The sequence below is a fragment of the Amblyomma mixtum genome, chromosome 4, assembly GCF_055824585.1.
Source record: "Amblyomma mixtum isolate Tamu chromosome 4, ASM5582458v1, whole genome shotgun sequence".
NCBI classification, from domain to species: Eukaryota; Metazoa; Arthropoda; class Arachnida; order Ixodida; family Ixodidae; genus Amblyomma; species Amblyomma mixtum.
The window spans coordinates 22,899,794-22,920,784 of record NC_143015.1 but is presented as its reverse complement, the minus strand read 5'-3'; the positions used below and the strand labels follow the sequence as shown (position 1 = coordinate 22,920,784).

The window sequence follows — 20,991 nt, the reverse complement described above, 5'->3', positions numbered from 1 at the left end:
GAAAGTAATCGCGTCTCTAACCTCAAATTTTGGGACCAACTTGTAAACGGTCAATTCAAGATTAACCTTGGAGAAATAAAATTGTTTTCTTCAGGTTACAACACTAGGCAGCGACACAATCTGACAATTACCTTTTTTAGCCCTCGTAACAATTGCTTCAAATATTCCTTTTTCCCCAGAACAGTAAAGGACAGGAATCGGCTTACCAACTACAGAATTTTACAGCAATCTCTGGCATCATTTACTAGAAGTCTAAGTTTTCCCTAATTTCGGCTTTGTTGTTGCATTTTGTTGTACTTACTCATCGTGTCTAAATATTTTTGTTACTGACTGGTTGTAATAGTAGCACTACGTTTTATTTTCTTTGTTTACAGACGATAACCACCAGGCCCAGGCGCCACTCTTCTCCGTCCATCCGTCAGCTGCTCCACACAGGCCGCCTCTGGCGCTTACATGGCCTTTCCGGGATACCAGACCTGGGAACCGTGCTGGGAGCCCACAGACGCTGACGCTGCGATAGCGTTGCACCGACATTGGAACACCCAGAGACTCCCTGACTGCCCGACACCCAGCCAGTCCTCCCCGCTCGTTAACCACTCCCCCACCCCAACCTCCATGAAGCACCTTAGTTCTGCCGCAAGGTATCGGCCTACTAAATGCAGAAATAAAGACGTATAAAAAAAAAAAGAGACAAGTAGTGTGACTTTCCTCTTTGACTTTCTTTTTCCTGTATTTTTCGTAAGCATTTTGTTCTGTTCCCCCGTGTGTTTTTCCCGTGTGTTGTTGCGTTGCTCTCTCGTTCCTTTCCTTTTTTTCACGCTCATACTGAAATTGGTTTCCTTTCCGATAAAAGCCGCCTCGTTTATTGTTTGTACTTTTGTGTTTGTGTAAAATACAACCTGCAATCTCCCACGATCCTCACAAATTTGGCGTCCGCTACGACAGGACGAGGTCGGTTTTTATTTCTTTACCTGTTGTGTTAATTTAGGAACAGTATGAGGGCTTCAGATTTGGTTGTTTTAGGCGAGCGCATGGGCTTGTGCGGCGCGGAGTTACGAGCGTGGGTGGAGGACGAGCTTCGTAAGGCACGGGAAGAGAGAGCCGCTGAGCGTGAAGCTGCGAAGCAGAAACTGGAGTTAGAGGCACGGAATTTGGAGACGGGGCGTGAAGCTGCGAAGGAACGTTTGGAGTTAGAGGCGCAGAACTTGCAGCTACAAATAAGGCTCAAGGAGGGTGGCGCAAATCCTCCGAGTGACCGTGGAGAGCGTAGCGTCTCATCGACCAGCTCCATTAACCCGCACAGCCTCATACCACAGTTCAATGAATCGCGGGATGACCTCGATGCCTACTTAAAGAGGTTTGAGCATGTGGCCACGGGGCAGGGTTGGCCAAAAGAAAAGTGGGCAACGGCGTTGAGCTTGTGCCTTGGCGGCGAAGCACTTAGGGTCTTCGGTCGGCTCTCGCCTGAGGATTCCGTGGACTATGACAAAGCGAAGCTTGCCTTGCTTCAGAGGTTTAGGTTCACCGCGGAAGGGTACCGAGAGAAGTTTCGTCAGAGCAAGCCCCAGGATGGTGAAACGGCCTCGCAATATGCTGCCAGGTTGTTTAGTTTCTTTGACCGTTGGGTCGAGATGCGGGGAGAAGGCCGCACTTTTGAGGTAGCTCGTGAGATGGTCGTGAGCGAACAATTCCTGAACAATTGTCATTCCCGTTTAGCCCTTTTCTTACGTGAGCGGGAGGGCAAGACAGTTTGCAAGCTGGCGGAGGCTGCTGATCATTTTCTCGAAGCACAGCGACAAAATAACTTGTTGTTCTTTAAAGAGCAGGGGGAGCATACGTTAAATAAGGCCAAGGACGAGGTTTCGGGTTCACAATCCCGCCTTCGGTGTTTTCTTTGCGAGAAGACTGGGCACAAGGCGTCGGATTGTCGGACGAAGCCGAAGCAATTGTATTGCACCTGGTGCCGCGAGGTAGGACATGATGCCCAGTCATGCAAAGCTAAGAGATCAGGAGACCGTGAGGAGTCCGCCTGTTGCATGACACCTCGATATTCACATCCCGATAACCATGCAGAGGTAACGCGCGTAGAGGGCCAGTTGAGGGAGATGGTCTGTCCTTCCAACCCGGTGGAAACTGCTATGCCCGTGGGGCACGGTGAGGTGTTCGGCCAGCGCGGTTCGGTATTACGGGACACGGGCAGCACCGGCATTGTTGTGCGTGAGTCCCTTGTACCGGCAGCGGCACTTACAGGGTAACAGGCTACATTATTCTTGGCCAATGGGACCCGTGTAGAAGTACCGGAAGCGGAGGTGGTGATTTCTTCTCCATATTTCTCTGGTAAGGCCATCGCGCGGTGCTTGTCTACACCCCTGTACGACATCATAATAGGCAATGTCCCTGCCGCTAAACCTCCATTCTCGATCGACCCGCCAGTTCTAACTGATCAGGCAGTTTCCCTTGCCATGACGAGTTCGGTCGATGTTCCTTCCCTTACGGTGACAGCAAAGGTTTCAGAGAGTAGTAAAAGCCCCACTCTGAACACACTCCACTTGTCACGGCCGGAGTTTCGCCTCAAACAGGAAGAAGACCCGACCTTAGAGGTGTGTCGCAGGAAGTTGGGGCAAATATTTCGTGGCAAGGGACAGGCCGCCCACTCTTTTGATACAGATGAAGGTGTTCTCTTCCGGAGATACCAAGTGTGTCCCGGCCGAGTCGTTGAGCAAGCGGTGGTACCGAAGGGCTTACGCACGCAAGTCCTTAAGTTGGCGCATAAGAGTGCATTATCCGGCCATCAAGGAATACGGAAAACAATAGCTAGGGTGCTCAGTGAGTTTTACTGGCCCGGTGTACAGGCTGACATTAAGAATTACGTCAGATCGTGTGATATGTGTCAACGGACAGTGTTGAAGGCAAGGGAGAACAGAGTGAATAACATCTTAGGACGGGAACATGTAAAATCATGGTAGAGACCGAGGTCGGTTTGGAGAAAACGGTTTCACAAAAGAAAACGGAAGTACTAGCTGAAAGAGTTCTCACGACAGTGAAGTGATTTGATGTGAACAAAGGAATACGGAAAAATCGAGCCCACACCTCTTCTTGTTGGAATTGTTTTTGTTTGTTCATGTTTGTTTTTGAGTGTCGGCTATCTACTTTTGATTCCTTCCGTGTTTCTTCGCCCTCTATGGACGCTTTACGTTGACATTTCATACACTCTCTGTGCTGTGAGTGCGAATGTCTGTGGACGCTTCGAGCATTGACGACCATCGTATTATGTGTGGCGTGTAGTGTGCGCGCTGTGGTGTGGTGTTCTGTGGTGCGATCGTCGAACGCGTCTGGGGCCGCTCTCCTGAAGTTGAGTTTTTTCCCTTGGAAAAAACTTCCGAAGAGGGGGCCTTCTGTAAGGAGATAGCGCCACCCAGCGTCGTTTGTGAAGAGAAGAAAAAGCGCGAGGAGCGCGTGCGCAGGGGAACGCCGGGACAGGTAGAAGAGGATTACGTGGCAGAGAAGAGAAGAGCGCGGTGGGCGACGGACGTGGACGAGTTCTGCTGGCTCCCCGAGTTCCGGGCTTGGGCCTCAGCTGCAGACGTCCGGGCCACCAGACCTGGACATCCATCGTCGAGAGCCTCAACCACCAGGCCCAGGCGCCACTCTTCTCCGTCCATCCGTCAGCTGCTCCACACAGGCCGCCTATGGCGCTTACGTGGCCTTTCCGGGATACCAGACCTGGGAACCGTGCTGGGAGCCCACAGACGCTGACGCTACGGTAGCGTTGCACCGACATTGGAACACCCAGAGACTCCCTGACTGCCCGACACCCAGCCAGTCCTCCCCGCTCGTTGCTCGAATAAGAGACAAGTAGTGTGACTTTCCTCTTTGACTTTCTTTTTCCTGTATTTTTCGTAAGCATTTTGTTCTGTTCCCCCGTGTGTTTTTCCCGTGTGTTGTTGCGTTGCTCTCTCGTTCCTTTCCTTTTTTCACGCTCATACTGAAATTGGTTTCCTTTCCGATAAAAGCCGCCTCGTTTATTGTTTGTACCTTTGTGTTTGTGTAAAATACAACCTGCAATCTCCCACGATCCTCACATATCCCACCCTGCTAAAATGCATTGTGGCATTACAGAATTCATAAATAAAAAATAAATAAATAAACGCTCGATTACTGAAGGTCAACAAATGGCAGCAAAACAAGTGCCGCCTCAAATATAGGTAAGCTCCGCCTGCCCACCGCCGAAAGCTGGTGTCCAGTGGGCCTTGGAGCAAACATAGATGCATCAATATTACACGGGTGCCCCTACGCACTCGCATTTTCAACGGTAGGGACAGCGTTCAACACTATGCAATAAACGTGCAGAGCGCCACAAATTGAACATCACAGCCTTCAATAAGAGTGAGGCTATCATACTAAGATTTGAGCATTTCTTCTGGACTCCACTGTGACCAAATATCTGCAACCGCATCACATTTTTTCTTTTCTGGGTGGTGCAGATATTACTAACTTATAGCGGTCGTACTAATTTTCTGTTTACTGCCGAGTTTTAGCGTGAGCACTCTAAAGAGAGGAGCAGTACGAGCTTCGGTACTCGCAAGATGCTACGTTACCCGAGATTGTCGGTACTGAGCGAAACCCGCTACTCACTTGGATATGGAAAGTTTCCGGCCAGGCGCAGCCAGCAGAGCGTTTACGCGAACTGAAAACCGAAGCGCCAAGAGCAACTTCTAGGCGATAGCGTAAGAGCTCGTAGCCTCGCCATGTTGATGTGCGCCATAATTCGCTTGGTCGAGCAACATGTACAACAGCGCCAGAGTTACAGCGCTAAATTTAGCGGGAGCAGTGGCGCCCTCTAGCAAAAGCTTCAGGATCTTCGCGCCAAGTTGATCGGCGTCGTAATGTTTGCTAGCCATGGAGTAGAGGAAGAGTAACCTCCTCGCGTGCAAGAGGGCCTAGGTTTGAATCCTAGTGCTGCGCAATTTTTCACCGGGTAAAAAAAGCAAAAAAAAATATTCGTGTGTCGATGAAATTGCTTAACCAGCCCTAATCTCGGTGACAAGAAGAGTTGACGCAGACTTCACCAGAACAGGATTTGGCCACCCTGATGCAGTACTTGACCACAACCTCGTATTAAATCGGTTGGCACAAGACAGAGTTAATTGGAGAGATGTGGGAGAGGTCTTTGCCCTGCAGTGGGCGTAGTCAGGCTGATAACGATGATGAGTGATTGATGTGACGCTTGCGCCAGCGCCTCTGGGTTGGCAGCATGTACAGCTGCTCCAGAGTTCCACCGCTAAATTTATCGATTGCCGAAGCACGATCAGAGAGCTCGTGGGCGCTCCGTGAACCACCGACACGCGTCAAATTCAACTAACTGGACATGAAACATTACGACTCACCTATTTCTAGTCTTGCGTGGGGCGTGTATGGTAGTACTAGATCGCTCTCAGCGAGCCTGGAAAAGTCCTTGCGCTATCTTAAAACCTGCAGGCTAGGCATCGCCTAGTACCCTATTTTATAATACAGTACCTGGCCGCTAGATGCTGTTCGCACGTCCTCAAGTATATGCGTCGAACTGCTCATCGACTGAGCTTAAACTTTGTAGACGTGAACATTCGACAGACTCCTGATTACACGTGATGTTATGCAACATTACTTTATGTGCTTTCATTTCCCTATATATGCGCATTTTCTCTGTTCTTTGCAGCAAAGCGTGGCAGCTATCTCCATTTTCGCGGCATCACTCACACTTGTCACCGGTACAGTATAGCATGCAGTATTATCTTTCTCCACAGTCGCAACAAAATGCAACCAAATGCCAACTCGTTCTTCCGAACATGGGAACAATGAAATCCTCTCATCAAGGTGTTACAACTCCCGCTTACGATCAGACTTGTCAACTACCTAAATAAAATCTGCAATAAGGTGACCTGGGATAGCTTTTCAATACTTTTTATTAACCACCTAAAATAATAAAAGTTACAAGTCCACGCTTCATTGTCATGAACCGTTCTTTGCAAAAAGTTCCCTAGGCGTACCCCGCCCGAGCCAAAATCTTCTAGTGTACAGACAAGAGAAAAAAAAACTTTCGCAACTGAGCGATGATCGGCTGGGCTGAAAAGGCAAAATAATAATTTAATTCCTTGCATTCGATGACTTCCTGCTAAACCTTTCGGAAGTCTGACTGACGATTGGAGAAGGCTTGCCACTCTCGTTATTGACATTTTCGTAAACCGGAGCGCCGCTGGTGGCGATTATTTCCCACCAATGATCGATCACTTGTGCTAATCTTTTTTACTCGCGACTGTATAGCATCAAGCAATTATTTGCACTGGAAATACATACACCACACGAAACATGGTTTGCGTTTTAAACCAAGCCTGATTTACAACGCTCTAAACAGTTTAGTTTAGAAATTGTTACGTTGAGTTGAGTTGAGTTTATTAACATTTTAGTTCTCAGTACAGAAAACTAAGGGCCGGGGACCATGTGTTTTATTGCTACATAGCTGCGCAGTTGTTCTAGTGAATGTATTCAACTCTTTCTGGATACTGCTGCGGTTGGCCCTTCTTATTGACTGCAGCACTTTCCAGTTTCGCTAAACAGTTATGGCATGTCTTGCAGACGGCGAAAGCGCGCTAGGCGATTGAAATAAATAGTCACTCTGGAGTGGAGTCAACACTAAGCTTTTCAGGAGGTGCCTATTTATGGCGTGACTTAGTGTAACACACTGTTTACGTAAAAATCCGGAATTTACAAACAGTGCGAATGGCAATGAAGCCTCGCTATCTATCGTAGAGTTTGTGAACATTGCATAGAGAGAAAGCTGGCCCACTCAGTATGCGAGTTTCATTCAAGAGCGGTGGTGGTGGAAAACGTTTAATTGCTCTATTTTACAAGATTTTTTTTTGCGGCTTCAGATGGAGTCTTCCATCGTATCATCAGGGTCGGTTCCTCTAGTCCAGGGCTCCGCTGAGGGTAGCTGCCCTGCGTGCACGCCTTACTAGTCCTTGTTGGACTTTCAGGATGTCGCTGGATAGCATCCTCTCCCACTGTTCCGCACTCGGGTTTTCAATTATGGGTAGCTTGTCTATTTTCTGGCATGCCCATGTGGTATGGTATAATGTTGGTTTGTCTCCACACCACGGGCACTCGCTCTTGTACTGTGTGGGGTAGATTTTACTTAGGATGTTTAGGCACGTGAATGTTCCCGTTTGTAACTGTCGCCATGCTACGGCGTCTTCTCTATTGAGTTGTTTGTGTGGGGGCGGGTATTTTCGTCTGATCCCTCTGTAGTAGTTAAGAATGTCTGTATAGCTTTGGGCTACCGGCTCGGGTACCTCAGCGGTGTCGGGACTGTTGGATGCTCGGTTTGTTGCGTACCCTCGAGCTATCCTATCCGCCTCCTGATTTCCCGTAATGTCGGTATGTCCCGGCACCCAAACTATCGTGTGTTTGGCCTGGTTCTTTTCGGTTTTGCCACTTGAGCGGAGAATGCTGAGCGCGCTGTGGCTGATTCTGCCGTTTAGGTAGTTGCGGCATGCAGCTTGTGAGTCGGTGATTATGGTTAAGGACGTGTTGGATCGGTAGCCCTCCGCTGCCGCTAGAGCCACGGCTGCCTCTTCGGCCTCGACTACCGTACAGTTCCGGATTGACACGCTGGGGATTTCTTTTAGGTCCGAATTGATCACCGTTGCCACTTTGCTCTTCTTGTGGTTTCTGTTACCAGTGTATGTAGCGGCGTCTACGTACACAGTGTGGTTTCTGGCTGCCAGTGTTCTTTGTACGTACTTTGCTCTTGCTTCTCTTCGTACCATGTGTAGGCTCGGGTCCATATTCCTTGGTATCGGTGCTACTTTGATGGTGTTTCTGTATTCGTCTGGTATCGTCTCCATGCTTTGTGTCTCCTGTATTGTAGCTTCACCGCCGTATCTGCTCAGGAGTCTTCTGCCCGTTGCCAATAGTTTTAGTCTTTCGATTTGTGCTATTAATTGCGCTTCTTGGAGTTCTTCGAGGCTGTTGTGTAGCCCCAGAGCCAGTAGTTTGTCGGTTGATGTTGATTGTGGTAAGTGAAGCGCCGTCTTGAGGGCTTTCCTCAGGATTGCGTCCGCTTGTTGCATTTCGTATTTTGTGCAGTGGTAGTATGGGAGGCTATATGTTACTCTGCTTACCACCAGGCTTCTGACCAGCTGTAGCGTGTCTGCTTCTTTCATGCCGTGTCTTTTCCTCGAGATCCTTGTTATCATGCGAGCTACTTGGTTGGTTGCTGTTTTAAGTATTGTTAGGGTGTGGATGCACCTTTGGTTCGATTGTACCCACATTCCTAATATCCTGATGAGTGTTTTTTTCCGGGATTAGTTGTCCCTCGAGTCGGACGTTTAGCCTCAGGTTTTCTTCCTCGGGGACAGTGCGGTTCTTTTCGCCTCGCAATACTCTTAGGAGCTCGGACTTCTCTGTCGAGCAGGCTAGTCCTCTTGCCTTGACATAGCCTTCTACGCATTTCGCGGCCTCTTGTAGTCTTTCTTCCTTTTCCCCGAGTGAGCCTTTGGTTACCCATACGGTGATGTAGTCGGCGTACATTGCGTATCGTATGTTTTCGATTTGCTGTAGTTGTTGGGCTAGCCCGATCATGGCAGCGTTGAAAAGGATGGGTGAAATAACCGATCCTTGCAGCGTGCCTTTGTTCGGGGTCTTGAATTTTTCTGATCTTAGCTCTCCCAGGCCAATTGTTGCTGTTCGTTTGGACAAAAATGCCTTGACGTAGCTGTGTATTTTCGTGCCGCAGTTCAAGTTGTCTAGTCCTGTCATGATGGCTTCGTGGCTTACGTTATCAAAGGCGCCTTTGATGTCCAGTGCTATGATCATGTGTTCTCCGTTGAGCGGGGTGTTGCTCAGTACTTCCTCTCTGATCTGTAGGAGCACGTCTTGGGTTGAAAGCCTGGTTCTGAAGCCGAACATGCTGGGGGGGGGGGGGGGGGGGGGGTAAAGTTCGTTTTCTTCCATATAGTTTTGTAGCCTTCTCGTGACCACTCTCTCGTAGATTTTGCCTAGGCAGGATGTAAGGGAGATTGGTCTGAGGTTTTCTACTTGAAGTTTCTTGCCTGGCTTCGGGATCATGATGACTTCCGCGTGTTTCCATTCTTCTGGTACGGTTCCCGCTTGCCAGTGCCTATTGAGGTATTCGGTTAGCTTTTCGATTTGTTCGTCGCTGAGGTTACGAATGAGCGCGTTGATGATCTTGGCCGCGCCCGCGGCTGTGTTCTTTGTTGCGTTTTTTATTGCTGCGTACACCTCTTCCCGGGTAATGGATCTGTTTAGCTTTTCGTTTTCTTCTCCTTTGTAGCGCTCTGCATAGGCTGCTGGGTTGCCTTCTCCGTAGCACTTTTTGCGGATCGTCCACAGATGACAGCGCTGGATTAAGGGGGGCGGGGGGGGCGGGGGCTAAGGGGGAAAGCGGCCGTAGTTGTTCGAGTGCGGACGTGCGTCGCGTGGGATCGGCAGATTTCAATCCCCACGAACTATCTCGACCCACTGGGCCACCAACTTTTGGTTGGATTTGAAAGACCTCACAAGCTGGATCACCCGGACAACGGTTTCAAGACGGTGGGACCATTTTCGGCAGTTTTACCGGACTTTGAAGCCCCGCGTGGCTCGGGCGACTATTTGGCGGGAAACGCTCGCTGCTAAGCCTACTTAGGCTTAGCACGACTACGGGGCGTTCGCGGGCCGCCAGGCCCGATCAGCGACAGCGATGCAGCCTGGAACCGCCTCCCGTACCGCAGAATGCCCAGATTTTGAGCCATCAATGAGCAGAATAGCCCAGAATTTGTTAGAAGCACAAGAGATGGACGACGCCGACCTCGACATCTCCGACTCCGAGATTTCGGCAGGTGGGGAAATCGAGGACTCCGCCATGCAGGACCAGCAAGACACCCAAAAAGAAGACGAGGCAAATTGGGAATTGGCCCTGACCAAACGCCAAAAGAAGCGACAGAGAAAAAACGGACGGAACGCCGCCGCAAACGCCGCAATTTCCCCGGCCGCTCAAGGTGACCTCGGAGGGGAATCCCCGGCCTCTACGCCGACAGCTGGAGCGCCAGCTGCCGGCGCACTGAAAAAAGACGGGAAAGGAACGCGACGGCAGCCCAGGCGAAGGCTGCCCCCGCTCCCCAGGGACGATTTCAAGATTATTTTGCGACCGAAGGGACTTGTAGTCAAGTCGCTCCAGCAATTCCAAGTGGCCCGGGCCGCAGCCGCGGCATGCAGCAACAAGTTCGAAGGAGGAGACCTGATCACCAGGCTCCGTACAGGATCCAATATTATAATCGTGAGCACGCCGAAAGAAGAGGCCGCCCAGCTCGCGAGACGCATCACTAGCCTCAAGATCGAAGGACGCTCATACGACGTGAACGCTTACGTGGCCGCGCCGGAAGACACCCGGCGTGGCGTGATACACGGAGTTGACCCCGGAGCGACACCGGAGGAACTGAAAGCCGATTTGTGGACGCGCACACAGGGTGTTACCATCCACAGCGCTCGAAGACTAGGCAAGACCAAGACAGCTGTCATCACTTTTGACGGACGCATCACACCGAAACATGTCATCTACTGCGGAGCCAAGTACAAGTGCTGCCCGTATCGGCCCACAAGACAAATCTGCTACGTTTGCTGCCAACCAGGTCACCGCTCCGACGTGTGCCCCACACCGGACGCCAAGGCTTGCAAACAGTGCGGGATGCAAAACCCGCCAAAAGACCACCAGTGTACCCCGAGATGCCTGATCTGCGGAGGCGACGACGCTACCGGATCGAGGGAGTGTCAAGACCGACTAAAGAAAGCCAGGGAGCCGCGAGGCAAGGCCAACAGCGGCAACAACGGCGGCGGACGCGAGAGCAGACGCCGCAGCCGGAACGACCGTGGCGAGAAACCGAGGTGATTCAGCTCGGAGGGGGAGTCCTCCCAGAGCCGCTCGGGATCCCGGGCGTCAGGGAGCAGTTCACGGAGCCGGTCACGGTCCTTTCCGCCCCTGCCACCCCCGGCCATCAAGGGAGGGAGCCAGCAGCAGCAGCAGCAGCAGCAGCAGAACAAGCAGAAGCAAACCCGAAAGAGCGGCGGCGTCAAGGTGAGCTGTGGAGCCGAAAACAACTTGTTTGCTCCGCACTCGGGAGGGATAACTAACAAACAGAACACAAACAGCAACCGCGAACAACCTAGACAGGAGGACGCGGAGAAAACAGCGCTGAGACGCGAATTAGAACTATCACACGCTAGGCAGACAGAGCTAGAGAGCCAAATAGCAGAGCTCACGAAGGCAGTACGAGACCTTAAGTCGAACAGCCCTCCGCAGCCACAAACATTACAAACCCAAGCCCCGTCGCAAACAGGCAACAAGGATCTCACTAAATTTAAGGCAGAAATCCAGCAAATTATGCAGCAGATGATGCAGCAGATGATGCAGCAAGTGCAACTACAAGTCACAGAACTCCGGAGCAGCATCCGCAAGCAGAAATTCGCCGATAACATTAGAGAAAAGGCCTACCACCGCCCCGCGCTGGCAGCCCTCGCCAACTCGGCCACAAACAACACTGAAGCTTAAATATGGCCAACAAAACCTTAGGCAACCAAGGAACCCTAGACATATGGCAATGGAGCTGCAGAGGCTACCGCAAGAAGCAGGGCCTCCTCCAACAACACATTCATACACAACAAGCACCGCCCGACATCATAGCGCTTCAAGAGACGGGCACTACGCCAACACTCGCAGGATATACGTGCTACGAGACTCAAGAGAAAGGAAGAACGGCAACCCTAGTCAGTAAGGCGCTCATCGCCATAAACCATGAAAAGATTGCCGACACCGACGTATAACACGTGATACTAGAAATTATACCAAAGAAGAAAAGAAAGAGGGGCAGCGTCTTCATTGTGAACGCATACAGTCCTCCAGAACAGAGGAAAGCAAAATTCCACGAACTTTTCCATGGCGCACGCAAACTAGCAAAAAACAACACGCTAATCATACTAGGAGACTTCAATGCCATGGACAAAAGCTGGGGATACCAAACAGCTAACCCAAAAGGTAAAGCACTAGCAGCGGCAGCAGAAAACACTGACTGCAACCTCCTCACAGACTCAGACTCTCCAACCATAATCGGAAATAGCGTCAGTACCGACACCTGCCCCGACCTCACATTCATACGGGGAGCGGAACAGGCAGTGTGGGAGAACCTGTTAGAAAATCTGGGCAGTGGCCACTACATACTTAAAACGCAAGTAACCTCAGACAGGCTAAAGCGCCAGCTGGGATCGGCAAAAATTACGGATTGGAGCGCTTTTCGAGTGGCATGCGACGGGAATCTCGCCGCGAACGGGATCCAATCGATAGAAGAGTGGGGAAACATGCGGAAAGAAAAACAGCGCAAGTACACTAAAGAAATCGCGCGAACGACGCAGACACCCGAGGTGGACGCCAGGCTGCTCAAGCTATGGGAAGCTAGACGCGGGCTCACCAAGAGGTGGAAGAAACAAAAGTACAGCAGAAAACTAAAACTTAAGATCGCAGAAGTCACAGCGAAAGCAGAGGAGTACGCGGTGCAATTGGCAAGGCAAAACTGGCAACAATTCAGACTCCCTCAACGGAACTTTGAGCACATCGAGGACGTGGCGTATACTCAAGGCTCTCAGATCCAACAAAAACCAAGGCAGAAAACAACAAAGCCATCTACCGGTTAATCCACCAGTTCAAGGGACCAGATTCAGTACTCCTGGAAAAAGTACGCGTTAAGTGCTTCGGGGAAACACACCCAGCAGCTTACGCAGAGCGCTATCGGGGAAGTGAAAACGACACCCTGGACAGACCCATCACGCGAGCAGAGGTCTACGCAGCGATTCGAAACACAACCAGAAACACGGCTGCGGGTGCAGACAAGATCAATAACGCAACCATTCGCAACCTCAGTGATGAGCTAGTCGCAGAATTAACGAACTTTCTCAACAAACACTGGGAAGCGGAGACCGTCCCCGAGGAGTGGAAGCATACAAAGGTTGTCATGATTCCTAAACCGGGCAAGAAACTACAAATTGAGAACCTCAGGCCGATCTCGCTCACATCGTGCCTAGGAAAACTGTACGAACGAGTGGTGACGCTGAGACTACAACAGTACATGGAGGACAACGAACTGTATCCCCACAGCATGGTGTACGAACGAGTGGTGACGCTGAGACTACAACAGTACATGGAGGACAACGAACTGTATCCCCACAGCATGTTCGGTTTCAGAGCAAAACTACCGACTCAAGATGTACTACTTCAAATCAAAGAAGTACTTGGGAACGTCCCCAAGAGCGGAGAAAACATAATACTGGCATTGGACATCAAGGGGGCTTTGACAATGTAAGTCACGAGGCTATCCTTACGGGCATGAACGACCTGAACTGCGGGAGGAGAATCAACGGCTACGTCAAAGCCTTCCTCTCTAACAGAACGGCAACGATTGGCCTGGGGGAGCTCAGATCAGACAAATTCCTTACTCCAAATAAAGGAACACCTCAAGGATCGGTCATCTCCCCTACGCTCTTCAACATGGCCATGATTGGCTTGGCAAAACAGTTAGAAGCAATCGACGGCATACACCATGCCATGTATGCCAACAACATCACCATCTGGGTCAACACGGGCTCGCTCGGAGAGAAAGAAGAGAAATCACAAAAGGCAGCCAAACTACGTCAGAGCAAGAGGGCTAGCATGCTCCACCGAGAAATCACAGCTCCTAAGAGTTTGGAGAGGAAAACAAAATCGCACAGTCCCCACTATCGACGACTTAAAGTTGAACGTCTACTTCGAGGGGAAGTCGATACCGGAAAAAACACTCATCAGAATCTTGGGGATGTGGATACAGTCAAACCAACGCTGCACTCACGCCCTCGCCCTCCTCAAAGCATCCACTCTACAAGTGGCCCGCATGATCACGCGCATCTCACACAGACGTCATGGCATGCGAGAGGAGGACACACTCAAGTTGGTCAGAAGCCTGGTAGTCAGCCGAGTGACATACAGCCTCCCCTACTACAATCCCATAAAGAGTGAGGTACAACAGGCGGACGTGTTCTACGCAAAGCCTAAAAAACCGCACTCCACCTTCTTCACAGCACTTCAACCGAAAAGTTCATAGCCCTAGGACTACACAACACTTTCGATGAATTGAGAGAGGCACAACTAGTCTCCCAACTGCGCAGACTACCACAGAGCCCATCTGGCAGGGAGCTCCTAAAGAAACTGGGCCGCGCCGATCAAATTCAAGAGTTACAGAGGACAGAAACAATCCCGGACGAATATCGCAACACACTAAATGTGACGCCAATACCCCGGAACAAGGATCCCAACCTACACAAAGCACGCAGAGAGGCAAGGGCTGAATACCTACAAAAGACATTAGCACCCCAAGACACGGCGGTATACGTGGACGCAGCCACATACACCAGAACAGCGAGGCAGCACAACAGCAATGCGGTAACAACGGTGATTGACTCCACCCTAGGCGAGATCACCAGCGCTTCACTACAAGACTGTACGATAGTCGAGGCTGAGGAAGCGGCCGTCGCTTTAGCGGCAGCGGAGGGCTATCGATCTAAACGGTCTCTAAAAATCCTTACAGACTCACAAACAGCATGCCGCAACTACCTACGCGGCAGAATAGGGCACAGAGCGCTCCGCATACTCCGCTCTGGGGGCCACATAATACAACAACAAACAAACAAAGAACCAATCAGGCATACGATAGTATGGACGCCGGGACACGCGAGAGTAACAGGGAACCAAGAGGCGAGGCGGACAGGATAGCTCGAGGGTACACTTATTACCGAGCATCCAACGCAGGCGACCTCGAGGGGAACGAACCTGTACCCCAAGATTATTCGGCGATACTAAATTATTACAAGGGCTGCAGGAAGCGGTATCCACCACCGGACAACTCCCTTAGCAGAGAGGACTCTGTCGCGTGGAGGCAGCTACAGACGGGCTCCTACCCGAACCTACACGTACTCAACAAAATGTATCCCACACAATACAATGACAAATGCCTTTGGTGCCAAGAACCCCCCCCCCGCTGTACCACATAACGTGGGCATGCCAGAGGATAAGCGTGGTACCAGTGATAACAAACCCGGGTGCGGAGCAATGGGAGGGAGTGCTCTCCAGCGATCGCCGGGTCGACCAAGAAGGTCTGATTCGGCGAGCAAAATTGGCAGCAGCATCCAGCGGCGCCCTGGACTAAGGGCAACCGACCTTTGAGCAAGATGGACGAAGTCATCTCAAAACCGCCGAATAGAACCAAATCTAGAGCTAATAAAGTTTTCACTCACTCACTCACTCTAAGGGGGCAGCAGCACAGGGCCTCAACTGCAACAGCAGGAGAAGGCGGCCCATTTATTATAACCTGCTTAGTATATGGAACCACGGGTAATGTAACTTCGAGCGACGTGTAAGAAGCGAGAAAACCAGAACGAGGAGGCGGTCCCCCACACAATGTAACTTCGTTTAGTCGAATCAGTTGGAGGGAGCTTGTCGAGCTGCGAAAACAGGAATCCCCCGCCACCCCGAGGGGGCCCCCTTCCTTACGAAGCGATGATGTGCATGGGCGTCCGGAGGGGGGGGGCAAGGGGGGGCGGTGGCACCCCCCTGGAAAATCACTCACTCGAACCGTGAGTGATGGCCGCACACCAGGGGCGGTGGTGCGCTCAGTCAAAAGGGTAAAAACAGCCCCGCATGGTCACATCTGCGAAATGCCGCGTCCGGGCGTGCGTCGTTCCGCCGTTTTCAAACCACGCCATCGTTAGCTCTACTGAAGGGCGACCTGTTCCAGACATACAGCGGCACCGGCGAGCATGTGTTTCGAGCCACCTTGAGATGGGTGTCTGTTTCTTTGATCTCTAGAGAGATAGCGACACGGAGGCAGACAGTGCACGGGGCATCTTGTTTTCGCCTATGTCGTTACGCCGGTCACCGATGAATTCTTAAGGAGGGAAGGGCAAATCAGCCGTGTCCACCCCCGCTTTGTCGGGCTGCTCAGGGGCAAGCGGGCGATGAGTTGGCGCCGCCGCCGCTCGCTGTCTCCTCCGATCCACGTGTAGCGCAGTTCGGTAGAAGCGCCGCTTTCAGAATCTCCGGCAAAGGGGATTAGCTGCTTTTGTTCACGGCGACGCAGTCTCCCGAGGCGCCCCCACACCAGCGTTCTTTGCGTCTTCTGTGAAAACCAGCGCCTTTGGTCAACGCAGCCCGATGGCGCCTGCCTGGCTCGCCTGTCACCTCTGGCTGGGCCTCAAATCACAACAGCGCCCATGTACTGTGCGTGTCAGTGCATGGTAAAGAGACCCAGGTGGTCGACATTACCCGGAACTCTGTACTACTCCATCCCTCATAGCCTGAGTCGTTTTGGGGCTCTGAACCCCATAAAAACACAAAAACAAATTTTCCGACCGGAGTGGCGAGTGTCCCTTCCCCTCGGAAGTTGCGCGGCGTTCCTTTCACCCCCAAAGTGCGCATTCGGGGATACTGCGGCAAGTAAGCCCTCGCACGTGTGCGCGCCTCTGTGTTTGTGCTTGGGTGTTTTTAGTGGCCGGTTGTCAGCGAAGCTGAGAACAACCAAGACAGCGGACGAGAAAACGACGAGCGGCGAGCAGTGTGTGTGGGGTTGCTCGACTGTGCGGATGCGCAAGCAAGATGGAGCGAGGTGTATGAAGCTGCGAGCGTGCATTTATCTTGTAAATAAGTTTTCGTTGTATATATAGTCATCTTTTGTTTTCAACGTACGCGTTCAACAGTTTTTCCAATCAATGTGTATGATGAGTGTGCACCGAGAGCGTGTAATGAAGCACAGAAGTGAATTTATCACACGTGTAATTACGCAATTCGCCCAGAAAAATCCGAGGCGCCTACAGTTGCTGTTCAAGGAAGACTGACTGAGTGACTGTAGTTGCGTGTTTGCGAACATATTGTGCTGTGTGCTGGTCATCAATCCGGGTGAGTCGAGAACCCGTATGCAGGAAGACTGAGCACTCTTCTCCACGAAGTGATATAGCATCTTTTTGCATTTTTTATTAATTTTAGTTGTTTCTTCGTTGATAAACTCCAATGTACCTCTCCTAGCCGCGCTTTAATTTGCTGTTTGTAATTTTTCTTTCATGTGTGCATTTTGTTTAATTTTTATTTATATATAAATAAATAAATTTACTCCTCAAATAGCGCCTTTTTGCTACGAACATACCCCCCCCCCCCCCCCCCCCCCGGGGCACCAACGGGGCCCCCCCCTGCAAAAAATTCTGCGGACGCCCTTGATGATGTGCGTTTGCTTACGAATTGCGGAAGGGTTTTCGTGGTTTCCTGTCAATCCCCCGTCCATTGGCGTCTGAAGGTGTAGTGTGTTTGAGTATCCTGGCGTCGGCATAACAGCCGCTTTTACAGACCGGCGAGGCCGGACTCGGCGGAGCCAAGCATTCCGCTCCTTTCATAATCCGCTAAGAATTCAGCAATTTTTAAAACCACAAATATATCCGCTAATATGCGATGCGGTGCTCGATGTGAAAAATACTTGCATTGCACTCTTTGCGTGGCTTACAAATGTAAGAAAATGGAACGCTTTAGTGTCAGAGCAGGGTAGACAAAACGAAACCAGAATGCGCAGCGGCGTTTGAAGCGGCGTCTACTTGTGCAAGTATCATATAAAGACAGTTGAGGAAATAAAAGCGTGCAGTAGAATACTTCTCTCAGTTTCACCGGAGGACTGTTAGAGTTCAAGTTTCGCACAGCTGTTGCATTTGGTGGTCAGAATTGCTTTATACAACATCGGCTTTTTTTTCGTTTAGCTTTACCCAATTCAAAAACAAGTCAGGCTGTGCTAGCTTGTTGGAAGATCCACAGTTTCACATCGTGCCCCGGCGTCAACTATAGGAAAGTGAAACACCCGTTTGTGTTTTTTAACGTCCCCAAATCAAGTCCGGCTATGCGGGACGCCGTAGTGGAAGGCTGTGAATAATTTCGACCACTTCGGGTTTTTTAAATTGCGCTGATATCGCATGGTACACGGGCTTCTAGAATTTCGCCTCCAGCGAAATGCGACCGCCGCGGGCGGGGCAATTTTTTTGTTCGTTCTTTTTTCTTGGGGTTGGTTTCGTATAGTCACTTGAAAAATTTCAATTTTTGAAGAAGTAAAAGACGCAGTAGCTCCCTTACTTCTAGGTGGACACCTCAACCACGTCTTGATGGGAGGGAGAAAGGTGTGAATGAAACGAGAGAAAGATGTGCTGTAGTGGAGGGCTCAGGAATAATTTCGACCACATGGGGATCTTTAACGTGCTCTGACAACGCTCAGCACACGGGCACCTCTTGCGCTTTGTCTACATCAAAACACGGCCGCCGTGTGGCTGGGTTTGAACCCGGTTACTCGGCTCAGCAGCCGAGCGCGCTAGCCACTGAGCCAGGAATTCTGCTAATCAAATTAGCCCCATGAGGGCAGTAGTAAAAGTTCATCGCGAAATCGAAATAATGTTTACCTTTAATATTACCCTCTCGAGGCTATAATTAACGAGGCTCGTAGTCGCTGCCGGAGTACCAGCTCAACTGTGGGAAGCTAGCTCAGCCTGCTTTTCTTTCATGCGTTAGCATCAAAACAGTGATGCGAACGAAAACCTGTCTGTCGGCTTGTGTACGTCGTCATTGAAAGAGGAGAGGAGGCGGCGCGCGCTGCAATGCAGTCCCCCAAGCTGTCGGTCGTCCCAGGTGGTTCTTCCGTGGCGATCGGCGCTCGACCACGGACGGACACGTGTCGCGCGTTCCAAGAGTCGCGTTTGTGTTTTGTGCACTGTAAAACTAACGCTAATGCGTTACTGCTGCATGATTGGTTTGGTTTGTTGGGGTTTAACGTCCCAAAGCGACTGAGGCTATGAGAGACGCCGTAGTGAAGGGCTCCGGAAATTTCGACCTCCTGGGGTTCTTAAACGTGCGCTGACATCGCACAGCACACGGGCCTCTAGAATTTCGCCTTCAAGAAATTCAGCCGCCGCGACCGGGATCGAACCCGCGTCTTTCGGGTCAGCAGCCGAGCGCCGTAACCACTGAGCCACCGCGGCGGGGCACTGCTGCATGAATCCCATTGATCGCACTTCGCTCTTTTAAATTTGGTGGAATTAAAATTACATACGGGATATATTCCAGTTCAACAGCCTTACAAGGGAACAGCAGTTCGCAGTTGGTAGCGAGGTGCTGGAAGTAGTAAGAGAATATTGTAACGTGGCGGCCAGCCGAAAAATAAGGCGTGGTGAACCATGAACAAGAGATGATTTAATGGCCGCTGGCCTAGCGCGAGCGCTCCGTCCCTCGCCACTGCCAGCTTCGTCTTCGTCACACTACCGGGGCCTCCGAGCGATCGTCCCGATCGGTGACGAACAGAAGCGCGAAATGGCGATGATATTGAGTGGAGGGTTGAACAGTATATACAAGATGGTGCAGTGCTGGCCGCCACAGTGGATGAGATGATCGAAGGATGAGTCCCGTCCACGAAGCATCCGGGCCGGAGGGTGCCAGGAGCTGACGGCCGAGGTCCGTGGACGCACCGGACGGCAGGGGCAGGGGGGCGGTGTCTTCACGTGTGGGTCTTAAGTCGGTCGGGTCTCGGGTCAGTCGGGCCTTGGATCATCGTGTCTTGTGGTCCGGGCGGGGGACGGGGCTGGGGTGAGCGGCGAGGTCGGTTCAGGTCGGGCGGGCTGGGGCATGGCCGGGCGGCGCGGACCAGGCACTCACGGCCGACATCCACGGCCGGCGCAGGGCACCGAAGCTCCGGGACCAGGATGGCGATGAAGGGTACCCAACACCTCCACCAAATGTAACGTGGTGGCCAGCCGAAGAATGAGGCGTGGTGAACCATGAACAAGAGATGATTTAATGGCCGCTGGCCTAGCGCGAGCGCTCCGTCCCGCGCCACTGCCAGCTTCGTCTTCGTCACAATATGTCTACTTAGGGCAGGTAGTGACCGCAGATCCGGACCATGAGACGGAAATAACTAGAAGAATAAGAATGGGGTGGAGCGCATATGGCAGGTTCTTTCAGATCAAGAATGGTAGCTTACCAATATCCCTGAAGAGAAAAGTATACAACAGCTGTATGCTACCGGTACTCACCTATGGGGCAGAAACGTGGACGCTAGCAAAGAGGCTTCAGCTTAAGTTAAGAACAACGCAGCGAGCTATGGAAAGGAAAATGATAGGTGTCACGTTGAGAGATCGGAAGAGGGCGGAGTGGGTGAGGGAACAAACGCGGGTTAATGACATCTTAGTTGAAATCACGGGGAAGAAATGGGCTTGGGCAGGGCATGTAATGCGAAGGCAGGATAACCGCTGGTCCTGAAGGGTAACGGAGTGGATTCCAAGAGAAAGCAAACGTAGCAGGGCACGGCAGAAAGTTAGGTGGGCGGATGAGATTAAGAAGTTTGCGGGGATACAGTGGCGGCAACTGACAAAGGACAGGGTTAATTGGAGAGACATGGGAGAGGCCTTTGCCCTGCAGTGGGTGTAGTCAGGCTGATGATGATGATGATGATATTCCAGTTGTATAGCAGTAGGCAGGGGGGGGGGGCTGTAAAGGGGACGCCTACATGCGCATTAGCCCAGGGCCCCCATTTTTTTTAATCCGGCCCTGCAGATGGAATTCCGGGAAGACAAGGTTTCTTATTTGTCTTGGCTAGCATTGGGGCCAAAATGTTCATTCCGCCTAGGAATCGGTATCTGCACCGCAAGGCTCTCCTCTATGTGCAGAATAAGTTATTTTAAAAACTGCGTTTTACACTCCTTGAACAAACTAAACGCAAGTTAAAGTTCCGTGTTAGGCTGGTATGGAAACTTTCGCAGCATTTCTTCGAGGTTTTCCTCTTAGAGTCGTATTCTTGCGGCAGAGTCCACATTTCGTGCCCGATGATAGTCACGCCAAATGCGTAACCTCACCTCGGCAATTCTGCG

The 20,991-nt window shown here is 51.2% G+C and overlaps 1 pseudogene; it reads left to right on the top strand.

Annotated features, from left to right (window-relative positions):
• Positions 1–9,739: 9,739 nt before the first annotated feature.
• Positions 9,740–11,584, top strand: LOC149345878 (uncharacterized; annotated as a pseudogene).
• Positions 11,585–20,991: the final 9,407 nt, after the last annotated feature.